Source organism: Cygnus olor, chromosome 2 (genome assembly GCF_009769625.2).
Source record: "Cygnus olor isolate bCygOlo1 chromosome 2, bCygOlo1.pri.v2, whole genome shotgun sequence".
Taxonomy (NCBI): domain Eukaryota; kingdom Metazoa; phylum Chordata; class Aves; order Anseriformes; family Anatidae; genus Cygnus; species Cygnus olor.
The window spans coordinates 137347196-137364980 of NC_049170.1; the positions used below are offsets into that span (position 1 = coordinate 137347196).

Here is a 17785-nt window from a genome sequence, read left to right on the forward strand (position 1 = left end):
GCAGTGGCACATTGGGAGGGAGTTTCTGCAGGGCTCTGGGAGTTTGGTGGTTTGAAGATAGTAGGAAGCACTTCCCCTCAAGGAATAATATTTACCGTAGATAAAATGCAGCAATGTTAAAAGGTAGCCAACAAAAATAGGACATAATGGGTATTTGAGCTTCAGTTTAATAACGGTATAGATTATGTATAGCATAACATGCCTAAAATCTTCTTTTAGGCTTTAAGGATTTATAATAATTAATCCCAGACTGGTGGTTTATAAATAGTAAACTAAGGCAGAGGGGAATTCTCCAATGCAAAACAAATAACTTTTTTATTATTACCATTTCAACTTTGAAATACGGGGCTTTTTTCCACTGTTTTATATTTATATGAAGAAACAATATTTTTGAGACTTGCCATTTAAAATGTTATGGGGCTAAAGAGGTAAAATTCTGCAAAGTTCAAATTGTTTTAGGGATTTATTCAGAGTATTATATCTGTGTCCTGGTAAGGAGAAGCTTGTCGGTGAAGAGGCTTGCAAGCTGGGAGAGAGGTCCCCCACTGGCAGCCTCCCCAGCCAGGAGACCCCATGCTGCACAGGGTTTTACAGAGCACGAGAGTCCCAATTAGAGGCCAGCCTGGGTAAAGCCTTAGTGAATTTCCGCGGTAGTTTCCACTCTGAAATAATACTGCAAAGAAAAATGTTTCATAACACTGATACTTAAAAAATTATGGTCAGTTTTAAATTTTTAAGGTCCTTTTTTTTTGGTGCTTTATGACTGAAGTAGGCTGGTGCATTTCTCATGCCAGTTTTACTGGTAGTTAATATATGCTTGGAATGTCTTAGTAGTTGGTTAACTGAGTTGTTTCTTACCTGGTCTTGTGGAAGACACGGTGAGTTGTGGATTTTATTCTTTTCGTTTAGTGGCAGAACTCTTTTCTTCTTGCTCACATTGGGTGTACCAAGATACCATAACGTCGACTACCTCATTAAAGGGATGGAAGTCTAATTTTCAATGCGAAATTTCTATGCTGGACAAGAAGTATGGATGAATGGATATTGTTAAACAGCCAGAGATTCATCTTCAGTTGGCATGCTGTTTTGCAGATGATGTTCTAGCTGTTCAGTGCGATGTCATACAGCTGTGACACGGATGTGCACTCATGTTCCTAGGCTCTGCTTGTGCATCTCACATGTGCATTAGGACCTTGTGCTGGGTTGCGAGACTGTAAGCACTGCTGAGAGGCTGTAGCTGTGATGTGCATCGTCCTCCGTAGCCTGTAAATGCCTGTGCAAAGACACGTGGTCCAGAATTTCCGACTGACGTGTCTACACTGTCTGTACTCAGCTGGTACTCAGAAAATGCAAGTGTGTCAGAAGAAATTCCTAGGTAAGACACTGGGGACAGCACATTAGGGATGTCACAGACAGTAACTGGGGACTTGCATTGTAATTCCAGCCAGTGGGTGGTGGATCATGGAAGAAGATGCTAAATAATGGTGTTCAGCTGTGTTCAATAAGACCCTGCTCTCAGGAACAGGACCCAGGAAAAGAGGGAGCCCAGATCTCTCAGCATGGGTCTCAGTGGTCAGATAAGACTCTGGTGTCTTCAGAAAGGATAAGCTATGAAAAATGCCATACCCTATTAGCTCACTTTACACCTTAGGTCTTAGAATATAAATACACCAGCACTGAGATGTCTGTTTTAAAATGAATATGATTTGCTTTCCTATTAAAAATTTGGCACATTAATTGATTGTGGGGTGGGTTTTTTTGCTGTCTGAAGCTTCGATTCATTTAACTTCCTGTTAAGCAAATAACAAAGTGTTCTTACAGCATAAGGAACAGTGATTCTTTTTTCCCCGCTGAGCCCTGATGGAAAGGAATTAATTCCACTAAAAACGTTTCTGCTGCTTTGGATTGTATTTCATACTGTACCAGGCAGAAGTCTAAGACATCTTGTAATCTTCACGCCTTGTCTGCAGTATTCTCACTGCTCGAATGAGTCCTTATGGTATATAATAACATTGGAACAAATTGAACAGCTTCTATAATTTTGTCCAATTCAAACAAGCAGTCAAGTGTTGACACTTCATCAGTTTTATTTAAATATTTTCTTGAAAGTACACTTGGTGGCTTTCTTTCTGCAACAGTTAGAGAAAATATGGTGTACTTCTTGAACAATGAGAATGGTTTCTGACATCATTTCTCTAGCATTTTGCTCTTTTGCTGTATTAAATGGATTCTCAGATTCAACTTTTTAGACACTATTAAAATTCTGCTCCTCCTGCTCCATTTGGTGGAAAGACCCACAGAGCACAACAGTACGTGTGGCTCTCAGAGCTGTTCGTAGCTGCTTCTGAGACAGCCACAGCAACTCCAGCATCTTACTCTCTGAAATTCCCAACATTTTTATTTTTAATGGACATACAGTGAAAAGTTCTTTGTAATGTTCCGTAAATTTTTGCAAGAAAAAGGTGGTGACTACTCCGAGAATTAAGGATGAAAGAGGCTAGATGAGTTCAGAGCACTTTGCAAACGATAGAATGAAGCTTAAAAAACATCCCTAAAGTACAAGCAAGGTGACCTGCACCGAACACATTTTAATGCTTTGTGTCTGCAGGGTATTAAATATATTTCCATCAGTGGCCTTTACATTTGATTATTTTGAGAAGAGTTCAGCCCAGCAATGAGGAATGTCTGTAGCTGTGTTTTTGTAGTGATAGCCAGTTTTTGGCTACTGAAAATATTTGTTTAGCATTTGTTTTGCTTTTTCATGGAGCAGACATCAAATGAATTTTTTTTTTTTTTGTGCTGGTATATTTTATGCTGTGGTTTTACATTTAGAGGTGATCATTGATCCTAAGACCACTTCTTTATTAATTATGCAATTAACTTCCACAGTTTTCTTTGTAGGGGTTCAATTATGTATTTGTTTTTAGTTTGGCATGCATCTAAACTGTTGCACATACAGGTGTTCCTTTCCCACACTATGACCTAATCAAGTTTAACCAGGATTTGCAAATATTCTCCAGGTGGGGAGACAGGTTGATTTCTTGATTTCTTTTTGGTTTTGGCTTGGTTTGGCTTCTGTACATGCTTTTTCACAGCAGACTTGTTCAGTGTCTGAAAGGGTTAAAAAGCCATTCAGCCAGCCCAGCTAGACCAGTATTTTTGTTAAAAAAGCAAGACCCGATGATGACAAGATTGCCTCTAAAGTAATTTAAACCAATTCCTAAGGTAATAGCATTGAGGCTGGGTCAGCTGTCCCTGCAAGCTTTTGGAAACTGAGAAGGGGGAATAAGGTGATTATGTTTGTATTATGGTGTTCAAGGAACACTAGTTCAGCTTCAGGTACCAGAGGAGAAGAAAACAGGTGCTGCCCCATTTTGGCAAAGGGAAAGGTGCTATGATAAAGTATTTCCAGAGGGTTGGTTCAAGGGTGCAAGTTCTGCAGGGCTTGTAAGGGAGGTTATCTCTTGCTGCAGTGCTTCTGATGGGAACACTTGTCCATGAGGAACTGAGCTGTATTTGAGACCAAGCTGACCCAGGACATCAAACAACTCTCAGAAGGCATGTGGCAACTCTTCTATTTAAAATTCAACCAGGGACCTAAAGATGAAACTCCCTTTTATGGTGTCACTCTGTACCTTGCTGGTTGTTCCTGCTCTCTCTGTCTCCACAGTGACAGGGTCTTGCTTTTTTGTTACATTACATGAGGGGAGGAATTATTTTTCCAGAAATGAATAAACCAGTAGTTCATCTAACTTTAATGTTTCTACAAAAATCAAAAATTCATTGCTAACCCAATCTATTAGTCATTTTCCCAGAGCTGGCAAACAAATACTATCATACATCATTTCTCTCATTTTTAAATTTTTCAAGTGCTTCTTTATTACCTCCATATAAAATAAGGTTTATTTTGGCCCTTGGATGCTGGACTTCGACATGCACTATTTCCTTTCTTATCACGTAAGAGGTCAAGTCCTTCAGTTCCTCTCCTTTTCCAGACCCTTGCCCCCTGTCCCTCCCATCCTCACATGTCCTTGTAGCACAAAACACCAGCACGTGCCTGCCTGCGTGCTTGAGCCAAGCCTGATCTTCCGCATGGTGTCAGCCAGAGGCATGCTTAAGAAAGTGGTGTAACAGGAAAACACTCTGACTTGGGCTTGCCAGCTGGGCACAGAGTTGGATAGGCTATTTCCCAAATTCTAAGTGGGTATACTCCGTTAACTCTTGGCTGTATCACTGTTTGGAAGTAATACTTTGATGCTTGAAGTCCTGTCCCTCAGCATACCTGCTTCATAGTCTCTGCAGACTTGGGCAATCTTTGGATCCACTTTCTAAGCTTCTTTTTATAGGCAGAAGAATAGCAACCGTAAGAAAAAGGAAGAAAAATCAGATTCTCCTAGGCTAGGACTTCACAGACCAGTGCTGAGGAGCCTTTGTTTTGGCTGTGCAGGGGTAGTGAATGTTTCATTTTACAAAGATCTTCCTATAATATGAAGGAAAGAAAAACTGGTTTCCTGAAAAAATACAGACATTAAGCATAACTTCCTCACTTTGATCTATAATATTTGTGTGATTTGTGATCCGAGCTGTTTAGTGCAGAGCATCGCATGAAGAGCTCCAGTTATTTCATCAAGTGACTAACACAAGTGGAATGTCTCCTGCTTGCTCATGGAGCAAAAAGCTGAACAAATCTAAACACTACTCATGAAATTAGCTTACCCATCATATCCAAGTACTTAGATCATTTTAGATACTCCATAGGTGCTGCATTCCTGTACTTGCTGAGTTAGTTCCAATGTGCTGAAGCACACCACTGCCACCAGGAGCCAGCCGCCACGTGCCTGATTCGCTTTTGTGTGGAAATGAAGGGGAAGGGACTTAAAATATGCATCTGTGTCTTGCCTGAGTCTGGATCTTAGTAAGTCTGAGATATCAGCACTGTTGTATGATAATTAGCAAAATCATATTGCTTTTTCCAGGTCATTCGTTTCCTTTTAAATATTTTATCATTTCAAAGGGAAATAGCGAATGAGTGTGTTCCTCTGCAGAAGTCAAATTTTCTGCAACTTGGGAGGTATTAAATTAAACCGGTATGCTAAGAGAACAATTTTAATTGCTTGGCACTTAAAGAACCTACTATAAGAGCTACAGGTATTAGAACCATTTAAAATCTTGATTGCAGTTCGAACCGTGTGTATTAATCTGTAAAATAATTCAACTATGCTCTAATTTATCATTGTTCCATAAAAATAGGCTTTTCAAATTAGAAATTGCTCTAGAGTAATTAAATGAATTTAATATGCTGCAAATTTTTATGAAGGTGGATACCTTAAAACGCTCATAGTTTAGCATAATATCTCAGTTACATTAGCCTTTCATATGACCTTTTCTACCTTTAATAAAGCTAATAAAGTCTTTAAGGCTAATCGTTTAATGAAAGGACTAGTCTGTAGATTATGGTATGTTTTCTTACTAGCTGTGCTATATGACTACCAGACAAGCTTGATCATACTTTACATACAGTTCTTTCCACCTTTGTTCTTCTTGGACATGATTCTTGTTTTGGCATATTGGAATATTGAACTACTTCTAATAATTAGCAGGAAGCATCAGAATTGCAAGTTTGTTTGTTTGATGTAGACTAGACACAAGACATGCAAATATTCAGCTGGGATAATACTGCTGGAGAGAGGGATTGCGTTAGGAGATTAGGCATAGTGCCCAAATGCAAATTTTGCTGGTAGTTTTAACAGGGCTCCTATAATCTGTTTCTCATTAGAGCATGTACATTTCTAACACGAGGGCACAGGGTGGTTCTGTTAGAGCAAAAATAATGTGTCATTTTGGGGGCAAAATATTTCATGATTACAGCTAATACTTGAAAACTGCTCATTCACACTAATTTTACCACAAATTAAGGCTACTTATAAATGAATTTTCTTAAGTCCACTTTAGCTATGAGCTCCCACTGTATAGTAGTAATAAGTTTTAAGAGTAGTTTATTAGAGACAGATAGAAATATTCAGAAGAGAAAGGTCAACTCAAGCAAGGGTGAATGCTGCTATTACTAGCAGGTAGCATTAAGCCGTTTTACTACATGCAATATAAGAGGCATTTCAGTGAGAGCAAGATCACAAAAGAACTGCGGAAGACCTGAAAGTCTAGAAATTGTACCTTACAGTGAGAAGCTGGAGATGTTAAAATCTCTTTCAGTTTATGCAAAGGTATGCCAGTTTATGCAAAATGATGACTCAGGCACAGCATACATATTAGGCTGGGAACAGATTTTTCTAATGACACCACCTTTTTGCCTTGTTTTAAAAAATAGTTCATTAGCAATTCAGTCCGAGTCCAAAAAATTTCAAAGTGAAAGAAAGCAAACACCTAGCTGTAAGGTTAGATAGCTACAGAAGCCACTTGCAGTCGTGGTGAATTCTCTATCATTTTGAATGTGTAAAGCAAGACTTGGATGTCCTTCAAAAAGTAAAGGGTAATTCAAGCAGGAGGAATGGGTTTGAGGCAGTAGTTACAAGGGGAGGTTCTGTGCCATGTGCTATTCGGAAGAGTTGATTAGATGGTAATGGGTCTTGCTGGCCTTAAAAAAATCTGTGGATCTGCCAGTAAATTTTACGAGCACTTTCCATAGTGAAATGCCTCCTTCCTATTTAAATGTCACTTAATTCAAGCAGAATAGATTTTTCAATGTCAAAAGCTCTTGTCTTTAGTTTGAACAACATTTAGGTAGTCCCAACTACAATTAAAAATGTGCAACTATTTTTACCTTGCCAATTCCAGAATAAATTTGAATTGTGAAATAAAAAAAATATTTCCAAAGCTCTATCCTACATTGACGAACAGCTTGAATTTCTTTATTTCTACTTACTATCGTTTCTTCAGTATCTGTGATACATTTTATTTGACAATGTTTTCTTGGTTGTCATAAGCTCTGAATTGCTTCACACTGGCATAGCAGCTGATACTACATAGCACTTATATTTATCTTTCAAAAAACGAAGGCAAGGCAGCTTTAAAATAATTTCATATGAGTATTACAGTATATCATCTAGAAACACTGGCATTTTGATTGTGTTTTATAAATCTGTAAGAAGTAAATTTCTTTTCCAGCTCAGCACTCTACAAATACTAAATAATGCCATTAATATAGTAATTAAAAATGAAATTAAGGTGTTTCAAACCAAATCATAAATTACAGTGGTTATTGCACTTTTTAGCTAGTGGACTTCTTTTTCTTAAAGATATTTGGACCCTGTTACTTCTGTGAATATCAAATGGTTGATTTTATTTCCTAGTTTTAGTTGCTTGCTCTTCAGAAAAGTTACAGGAGGTGAATTGAGGTAAAAGACCCCATTATATAAGTTCCTTCTCTAAGCAGACAAAATTCCTTAAAGTTTCAAAAATCATCAATAAATTTGTTCCTGCCACTCACCTTTTTTTAGCAGGAGAATATGCTCTGTCTCAGAAAAGAAACACTGAAAAATATCTGACTGTGAATCTCATTTGGTTTTGGGGTGTGGTTGTTTTTTTTTTTCTGGCTTTGTCTCTGAGGGGCATATTAATTCTCTATTGTTTATTGCTTAGGAAAGCTGAATTCTGTTTCTGTGGGTGGGAATATTCTTCTCATATGGAAGCATTTGCCATTTGTTGATCCTAAAAAATCTAGTGTCCTACATTAGCACACAGAGCTCAGTGTTAACATGTTAAATATGCAGTTTGGAAGTACAAGTTACTTAAGCCTTATTCCTAGAACTGTCCTCAATTTCACCGAAGCTCCAGCAAATAATGAAGTAAATAGGAAAAAAAGGGGTTTAATTGGTGTTTTGTAAGGAAGCTGGAGGTGGAAAAGTGTTTGCCAACGAAAAAGTGTGAAAGTTAGATGCAATTCTCTCCACTTTTTTCTTTTCTTTCTGGAATTTGACTGTATGAAAAATGAGGTACATTCACAAGGTGGAAATGTACGGAGATTTCTAGCCAAATGTGTAATACTGAATGGTTGTTCAGAACAGCAGCAGCAATATCTGTGGATTTCTGGATTTCATTCCTGGAAAACAGACTGTAATGGCATCAATATTAAAATCTGAATAAAAAATAAACAGTTCAGTAGTTGAGCATTCCAGGAAGACCACTTGTAAACTACTCCTGATGGGAAGGGCACAGGTTAAAAGGATTAAGATCTGGCTTGCAGCTCTCAAAGTAGTTTCCTACATGAAGTCATATGATGAGTGTTTCTAATAGGATTCTTCACGGATTGGTACATCCTCAAATATTCAGAGTTTCCATCAGTGGTTTGGAATAAAGTTTAAAATCACAACTTATTTAAAAAGCGCACAAAACACAGCTGACGTAAATACTATCGGGATGATGAGAACAAGCTGATATCTGGGCAGGGCTTTATTTTTAGAAGGCTTTTTTTTTTTTTTTTTTCTTGGTAAAATAGACCCAACCTGATCCAAGGTGTGCTTACTTGATGCCTGTTTTAAGGAAGAAAGGAATTTCCTTCAGGTATTTCTTTCTTCATTGCCCACAGACAGATGCCAGGGGACTAGCTTAGAGTAGATACCAGATATGCAGGCTGAAGATGTTAGGTGTGATGAACCTCAGCTCAAGAGAAGTTTTAGAGAATTATTTCGGTTGAGCAGGATGTTTGGAAGTCACACTGTCCAACCTTCTGCTCCAAGCAGGACTATCTTCAAAATTAGATAACATTGCTCAGGGCCTTATCCATCTTGTGAAAATATCTGAAGTAGAGATCCCACAGCCTCTCTGAGGAACTTGTTACATCGCTTAAACACCTTTATTGTGGGGAGGGGGAAAAAAAAGTTAGGTCAGCTAGCTGGAATCTCTCTTATTTCTGCTTGTCCCTATTGCCTCTTCTCTTTTCTGTGTGCTATTTTGAGAAAACTTTGACTCCATCATAATCACTCTTTAGACAGTGGAAGACAAGAAGAGGGTGCCCCTTGGCCCTCTCTTCTCTACTCTAAATAAACCCAGTTCCCTCAGCCTCTTTATATTTCATGTGCTCTAGTCCTCTGGTCATGTCAGTCCATTCTGTCCAGATGATTCACATCTTTCTTGTACTGGAGGCTCCCCAAAAGATGCAATATTTAGAAAAATCACTTCCTTTGACCTGTTGGCTACCCTGTTGCTCATGTCGCCCCACATTACTTTCATTGCCTCAACATCTCACTGATGACTCTTGTTCAGGGTGACCTGTTGAATTTTCTTAGGTCCTTCTCAGGCCGCTTCTCCTGGGTTTTGAGCTCTCTGAGCTTCCAGCATATGAGCTGCTCCTTCCACAAACTTAACAAAGACGCTTTCCATCCCTGTTGTCCAGGTCACTGCCAAAGATGAGAAGGGTATTGACCTGGTATAGACCCCTGAGCACCACTCACATCCAGCCACCAGTTAGCCCTCAATCTGTGGATGGTTATCCTTGGAGCCCAGCAGTCTGGTCAGTTTTCCACCCACTTTTATTCCACCTCTCCAATCCATAATTTTCCTGAGGACAGAGGTTGGTTAGTTCGCCTGACTCTTAGTTCTCCGAATCCTGCTGCTATGTGTTTTTTTGTTGTTGTTTTGTTTTGTTTTGTTTTTTATGATGGGCATAACATTTGCCTTTTTCCAGTCACTGGGGACTTCCCCTGATTGCCAAAACTTCCAAGATGGTAGAGAGGAACCTCTCAGAGACATTGACCACCTCCCTCATGCAGCCCATCCAATCCCATCAATTTGTATATGCCCCATTTACTTAAACAATCCCTAATTTGGTCTTCCAATACCATGAGTAGCACCTGTTCCCATTCCCTCCTAACCCTGCTACCAGGCAGAGACCTGAGAGTTACTTTAAAATAAACCACCCTGATTACCTTCGTTATATTCTTTCATTACTCATTATAGCTAATATTGCTAATAATATCGCACTTTTTTTTCCTAAGCAATCTGAAAGTTTTACATGGAAAGAAGGCTGTAAAGACGTCTTGGCTGACTGTGCAGAGCATGTTGAGCATTTAAACCAAGTATGGTTTTGATCCAGGATCGGGAAGCTTTTTAGTGACAGAGCTTTAGATATTACTCAGAAAGCTCATCCCCTCCTTAAGCAGCAAACACACCTCACTTTCATTTACAGGTGGCATTTTAGGTGTAAATGTCTGAGGCTTCTGAAGAATGCTTTTAGTGGTAGACCTAGCTGAACAAATACAGACCTCAGAAAACGTTTACAGAGACATCTTCCTCAGAGGAGCAAGTTCAAAATTACTTCAGTGGTAGTCTCTCCAGGAAATCTTCAACATTTATAAACTTCAGAATCGGAACCCTTCTAACTATTTGTCTTCAAAACAGATTTTACAGATGTGGTCTGCAGTGCTACTGAATTTCTGAGGAGCAGAATTTATTGAGCACCATGAATCTTTTTGACCAATTTTTCCCATTGGATCTATCTCTTTCCAATGATGTCATGTGTGTTTTCATATAATAATTCCAGTCAATTCAGCCGTGGAAGAGTCACAGAAAAACACTAATTTTGAAAGAAACAGAATGCACGTTTGTATTTTGCAAATCCATGAGAAAGGACTGCGGGCTGCATAGGACTGCAAGACAGAAGGTACTGGGTTATTGTTCTGGCTCTGACATAAGCTGCCATCCTCCCCAGTTTCATGCTTCTTCAGTTTCTTTAATGATAACAGTTACCTGAGAGGTGCTGAGGAGCTGCTTTTGTCTGTAAGGTGCAATAAAGAAAAAGGAGTCTTTATTACCTTCCTTAATAATTAATCTGGTCCATCTTCGGCTTGAATCATCAGATCTTGCATTTATTTAGTACAAGAATAGGTCTCCTGATCAAATAGAGTGAGTGCATGTAAAGAAAACAGCAGCTTATGTGGAAAGAGCTTTCTACAGATGTATTTTAGGGGCACATAGACAAATCTGTCAGCAAGGACAAAGCGTGCACCTAAATGTGAGCAGCAGTTTATTCAAGTCCTCCATCCGAAGAGCCAGAAAACCTCATTAAGAATTATTATCCATCAGGGCCTCTCCGTCCACAGCTCTCGGCTATTTGCAGCGCCTGTGACAGAGCGCTGTCTCAATCACCATGTAGGGCTTGGAAATCCACCAAAGAAAATGGGCACTTTTCCTGTTGCTTAGCTGGCTAAACTGGATTTTAAAACAGTTCAGTTCTATTAACCATATTAAACCCGAGCAATGACCTTCTGGGACAGCAGAATTTCCGTAGTTGTTGCTGTTTTTAAGGAAGGCTACAGTAAAGAAATAGCTGGAAGCAGGGATGTTCAGACTCTGGTCTCCAGACTCCTGAAGGACTCTGGATTACTCCTGAAAACGTACAACTTCATCTGCAGCAAAGAAGAGAGCAGGTTCGTTGTCAGTGGGCTTGGTTATCCATCTGTTGTTGGTAGGGATCATCCGTGTGTAAGAAAATGTTTATGGATATTAAAATTGGAAGCAGTTGAAAGCTACTGATGTGGCATTGTGCAGGAGAAAAAACGTTTAGCAGTTGGGTTTTTCAAAGGTTAGATTCTCCATCCCTACTAGGAGAGACTTTAGGGTTTAGAGCATTGGCATTTTACAGCTATCCTGAATTCCCTCAGGGTAGGTAACGTGCAAACACGTCACCAGCTGGAAGCTACTGGAAGCAGCTTACAGAAGTAAATTAGAGATACGAGACAGAAAAACTAAAATTGTTTTTATATCTGAGGACAGAGGTTGTAGTGAAGAATCATGGAGTGGTGTTACCAGAATGAGGGATGTCTGCATTGCCTGTCTACTTCCCCGATCCCCAAATCCAAAACCACAGCCACAACAGACAAAGCACAGTGCAAACAAACAAAGGTGCTGGCAGTGGGCTGAGAAACATCGGTGTTCAGCTGCCCTCTGTGACCAGACAAATGGGAAGAAGCAGAAACCAAACTTAGCACCAGTGAAGCAACCGATGTGTTTTTCCAAAATGTTTATGCCTTGTACTCCCTAAATGGGAAGCTTTGGGTTTACTAAATGGGTAAAACTCCTAGTGTTATTTTCAATGCACACACACATTGCTGTTTATATGAAATATTTAGGAGCAGGACAATTTCTTGATGTAAAGTTCTTATTTCTAGGCTGTTCGGGACATGCAGCATGAAGTTATTCCAGAAGTTTGCAATGCAGTGGAGTGCTGCATGCAAGGTCCAATTGGGCTGGTGATCCTGAATTTCAGTCCACCTTGCAGGCCAAAATTGGCCGTAGTCTTGGGTCAAGATGAGAGCCAGATAAAGTTTAGTAGACTGCAGTTATTTTAGAAAGGCATCCAAACAGACAAGATTTCAAAGAACCACAGAGCTGGCAAGGATGTCTCAAGAGATCCTCTAAACATCCTTTCCAGCGCAGTCTCGCTGATGCCTGGGTTGTTTCTTTCACATTTGTTTGTGCTGTTCTTGAAGAGCTACTGTAGTGGAAACAGTCTCACCAGCCCGTCTGTCCCCGTGCTTAGGGAGGTTTTTCTAGTACCTAATCTAACTCTTTCTTGCTGCAATTTAAGTACATTAGTTCTCTCTCTCCATTATGAACCCAGAGACATGGTTATTTCTTTCCTTTTGCAGCAGGCTTTTGTGTGAAGTTGATTTTTTCCTTTTGTGGTGCACTATTTTATACTTGTCCTTGCTGAACAACATCCTGTTTTTTTTTCAAGCGTCTCCAGTTTATGAAGATCACTTAGCAAATTCTCCTCTTGCCCTCAGAGATGCTGCTGTACGTCCCTGCCTGATGGCACCCCCGTAGCACAGGCAGACTCTAGTCCATCATTTTGGCCTATGGGGAAAATACCAACCAACCTGTGGTGCCCCACTCCATGCATCCTTCCATTCTTCTCTGTCCACAAGCACACTGTCCACCCTTGTAATGTACAGCATTTTCTCTGTCTCTCGTGGCATTATCATTAATAATGGTGCATTAAATCTCTTCTAGTGTCCTCAGAGATCAACATAACTTTGAGCTTTTGTACGTGTTTTATGGGATCAGAAAGTAAGTTCAAAGGGAGCCATCATGTATATGGAGGACACAGGCTAAGGTGCTGGATCATACTGTATTCTAGTAGCATCTGGATGTCGCAGTGCTTTTATGACTGACATTAAAAGTATTCATCCTAAATTTATGTTTTGGTGTTTCTTCGTATGTAGAATGCATTGCAGAAGGAGTTTCTTTAAGCAGGTTAGGTCTTTAAGTTCTTAAGGAAAGAATGATATTGTAAAATATTGATTTCTATAAACAACATCTATTTTGATGAGATTGTAATAGGAAATAACAGAATGGTGAGTTCCACTAAGAACAAACATTTAGTTAAAATCTTGAGCAAAGATAGAAACTGTTTTTTTTTTTAAGTTTTTGTTTCACATATGTATCAAGTCATACAAACGTGCATGGTTGGACTTTATGATTGGTTTTACTGCTTTATTTCACTTTGTGAGAACAGTTTGTGGTGTCTTTTATTTTCATCTGTTTGGAGTTGGAAAGAATTAAAAAGCAGAATTGTGTCATTTATTGCAAAATGGAAAGCCCAGCTTTCCATTGTAAGGATGCCAGTTCTCTGCACCACATATAACTGCAGCAGTTTAATATGGGTTACAAATTATTAATTTAATCAAAGCAAACCAATCCTTACACTGTACAAGCTACTCCAGAATTTGTTGCAAATGCGAACATACACCACCAAGCTAGTTACAGGTTTTATGAGATTGACCTGCCGTGTGTTAAGGTGGACATCTCCAACAAAACATAACCATCCTCTCTGGAAAAATAAATTAAAATAAGATGAAAGATGTATATGAACAGCACAGGAAAGGAAAATAGTCATCCTCTGAAATACTGTATTATAAATGATGCTCTATTATATTATAGAGAATAACTATTCACCTTTTCTTATACAACTGGAGGATCAGATTATCAACACCAACCAGAGAACTGACATAAGACAAAAGGACAAGCTCCTCTGGGCAATGCGTAATTGAATGGAAGAAATCAGCACCACAAGATGTTTTGGAAACCACAATCAAACATCAATTTTAAAAGGACGGACTACTGCATGGGAAAAAGGCCTAGCAAGGGGTGTTGATGACAATGATATGAATGCAACTTCCTTTTCAAAAAGTCCCTAAATCGCAGGTGGCTGGGCAGATACACTGAAGGAAATCCCTCTGGTTCTCCCATTCTTTCTCACAGCACTGGCTGTTACTACCGGGCTAGTTGAAGCTGTGTGGGATTTTTTTTCCCCAGTTAGGCTTTTTTAACGTTCTAAGTAGTGATAGTCTACATATGGTCTACATAGTGCCAAATAGTCTGGATAACCAGACTCAGCGGCCTTTTACGGTCAGTAAAGTCAGTGGCCTTTTAGATGCAGGAATGTTTTGCTTGTTCTTTCAAGTGTTAGCATGTTAGCATGCTTCAGCTCTTTCCCTTGAGCCTTTGACTCTGTACCGTGCAAATCTGAGGCTCTCTTTCTGCAGCTGGGTGTCTGTGGGCTCCACATGCAAGATCTGGCCCAAGCTGAAAGGCAGTGTAAGGCAAATAGGGAGGGGAAGGAGAGAGGGAGGATGAAGTGGCTGGGGCAGTGCTCTATGGATTCTTAGGCTTGCAGCTTCGCAGACTATCTGCTTTCAAATGAAAACACCTTTTTGTTTGTTTCCAGGTTTAGGCCAGAAATAAACAGGAAATGTGCATTATACCAGTGATTGTTATTGATTCCTTGCTTATTATTTCTGTTCTGTGCTTTAAAAACACTAACCTAATCTGCAAACACATGAGACCGTGCAGCAGGACACCTTCACTTCAGAATTACAGGGACTCTGAAATAAGCTGCACGGGTTTGAAATCACAAAATCACAGAATGGTTTGGGGTCTCACGAGAGCAGAGCAGAGGGGGACAATCACCTCCCTCGCCCTGCTGGCCACGCTGCTTTTGGTGCAGCCCAGGATATGGCTGGCTTTCTGGGCTGCAAGCACACATTGCCAGCTTGTGTTGATTTTCTCATCAACCACCACCCCCAGGTCCTTCTCCTCAGGGCTGCTCTCAATCCATTCTCTGCCCAGCCTGTATTTGTGCTTGGGATTGCCCCGGCCCAGATACAGGACCTCGCACTCGGCCTTGTTGAACCTCACGAGGCTCACACAGGCCCACCTCTCAGGCCTGCCCAGGTCCCTCTGGATGGCAGCCCTTCCCTCCGGCATGTCAACTGCCCCACACAGCTTGGTGTCATGGACAAACCTGCTGCAGGTGCACTCAATTTCACTGTCCATGTCACTGACAAAGATGTTAAATAGTGCCGGTCCCAATGCTGTCCCCTGAGGAACACCACTTGTCACTGATCTCCACCTGGACACTGAGCCATTGACCACAACTCTGAGTGCAACCATCCAGCCAGTTCCTTACCACCAAGTGGTCCTTCCGTCACATCCATGTCTCTCCAAGCCAAGGATATCGTGGGGGACAATGTTGAATGCTTTGCACAAGTCCAGGTAGATGATGTCAGTTGCTCTTCCCCTACCCACCAATGCTGTAACCCTGTCATAGAAGGCCACCAGATTTGTCAGGCACAATCTGCCCTTAGTGGGTTAATAGTAATAAATAAATAAATAAAGTTGTTAGTATCTTTTCATTTGTATTTCAGAGCTGAATTAAATCCTCCTGTACATGGTACAGATGTCACCAAAAGAAGTCTTTGGAAAAACACTGCTGAAGGCTGAGCATTGTTGTTTTTCTTCCTCTGAGACCCTATCTGGTGCATCTTACAGACTAACTGAGGCTGCTCATCACGTTAACAGTAGTCCCTGGAGAGACCAGGCAGCACTGGTGCAGGTGGTACCTACCTACTTTGTACCATTTTCAGACAAGCCATAGTGTATAATCCTTTTGTCATCTGTTCACAGCCTGTACACAGCAAGCTGCAGGGAGGCTCCTGAGCTGCTTGCACAGAAGTGCCACTGTCAGCCTTGAACAACACATTTCAAGGCTGGACTTTTCAGGACTTAGTCACCTGCAGTAGCTTGTCATCTCGGCCTGAGCGATTTTAGCCCTTCTAACGTCTAACTAGGAAGCAGATTTCATTCGGCAGCTAAAGATGATCAACATGTTTTGAACATCATGATGTTGAAAACATCCCAGATTACACACCTGTAATTTTAAATCCTTAAGATGTGCTAAACGGGAAGCATTGAGAAAAGTTAATTAGTCCGCCCGCCTCTTCCTTCACTTGCTAATTGCTACGAGTACTGTTCCTGTCCAACAAAAGCTGCTGGCTAGCTTCTAGGGCAGGTGTTCATGTGCATCGCAATTAAAAGCACATAAATTGGATGCTGTTGAAGCCTCCAAGTGGTCTGCATTTATGCCTCTTGTTTTGGAAGATTTGGGAGAAGGAAGGGATCATCACTTGTCATGTGATGTGCAAATGCCATTTGCTTTCTTCCTTTTTTTTCCATGTAGATCCTTGCTTTTGGTCAGACGAGTAGCTACCAAGAAATCTATTCACGGTAAAACAATTTTGAGACATGGTGCAGTGGTTTTGAGAACATTACTTTGGGGCTTTTAAAAGCTATTTCACTCTGTATATTCAGCCTAGCCACAACTTAATGGCACTCTCCCTTGGCCCAAGGGGTGACTTCAGGTCTCTTGATCAGCGAGCAAGCAGGACGGGGCTGCGTCTGGGACGTATCCCTGGCGGTCACGTCCCTCTGCCAGCAATCCTTGGGGTTCAGCTAAGAAAGCAAATAAACTCTTCTTAATAACCCAACAGGTCTGGACGGTCCTGGCTCTGCCTCCCCCAGCTGTGAGCCTCCTTCCCCACCGCTGGCCAAAGCTTGCAGCTCGCCTTCGCCTTGCAGCTCTCAGGCTTGCAGCTCGCCTTCCCTGGCTCCCTGCACATCGCCCGCACTCGCCCCCCTTCTGCCTCAGCAAGCTGTGCAAAGAAAAATCTGCATCCCTATTTTAGGGTTTGGCTTAACTTCGGTACAGTGGAGAGAAAGTAGAGCATCCTTTCTCCTGAAGAGAAATAGGGCAGCATTCAATGTGCGTCCTCTTCATGGATAGCGTTATTCCAGGCCTTTTGCTTCTTTTCTGTGGTCGTTCTCTTTTTCTTTTTGATTTGCAGTGCATTTTAAATTCATTGAGACAGGAAAAAGTGTGATTGCTCTTTCACTGCTTCAAGAAAAGGATATTTGGCTGCTCCATTCACTGAAATAGATTGCTGTAGAGGCACTCTGGGTGCCTTTTCTAATTCCAGTTAAGCCTTGGGCTCTTGGTACACAGCGCAAGACAGAATCTAATTATTGAAATAATTATTATTGCCTTCTCTGCTACAGCGTGGTTTTTAAAACCCTGAGCCACATTTGGAGTCCCAGTTCTGGACCCTGCTGGCATCGGAGGGAAGCAATTGCAGTCTGTCAGCCCAGAACAATGCGACTGTACTCACCTGCAATGAGCTACTCATTTCAAATCTTCCTTGTGTATTTTTTGACCCTGAAAAGAATATGTGACGGCAAAAAGTTTCCTGTTCTTCAGTCAATGCGTTGTGATTTCAATGGCTGCATTTTTGAAAAGATGGCATTTTTTTTTCACCTCTTCTGAGGAATCTGATACTAGCTGAGGTTGAGCTTGGGCTACACAAGACTAATGAGACCTACCTTTTTTCTTACATGTCAGTCCTTGTAGGAGTGGGAAATAGAAAGTATTCAAGCAATAATCAGGCAAAACTATTTTGCAAAAATGATTTTGCAACTACAGATCCTAAAGAGACAA

At 40.7% G+C, this 17785-nt stretch overlaps 1 protein-coding gene across 8 annotated transcripts in view; it reads left to right on the forward strand.

Annotated features, from left to right (window-relative positions):
• The window catches only part of CPQ (carboxypeptidase Q), a 192508-nt gene that overhangs the window by 127197 nt on the left and 47526 nt on the right, over positions 1–17785 (forward strand). The window contains exon 8 of one of the 8 annotated variants that reach the window (XR_005816635.1): positions 910–1375. The exons of 6 other annotated variants lie outside the window; for them this stretch is intronic. The gene's annotated coding sequence lies outside the window, so the exon portion shown is untranslated. Of the gene's footprint in view, positions 1–909; positions 1376–4758; positions 4916–17785 lie in introns of all 8 variants that reach the window. One more of the 8 variants, XR_005816636.1, reaches the window with a different exon arrangement.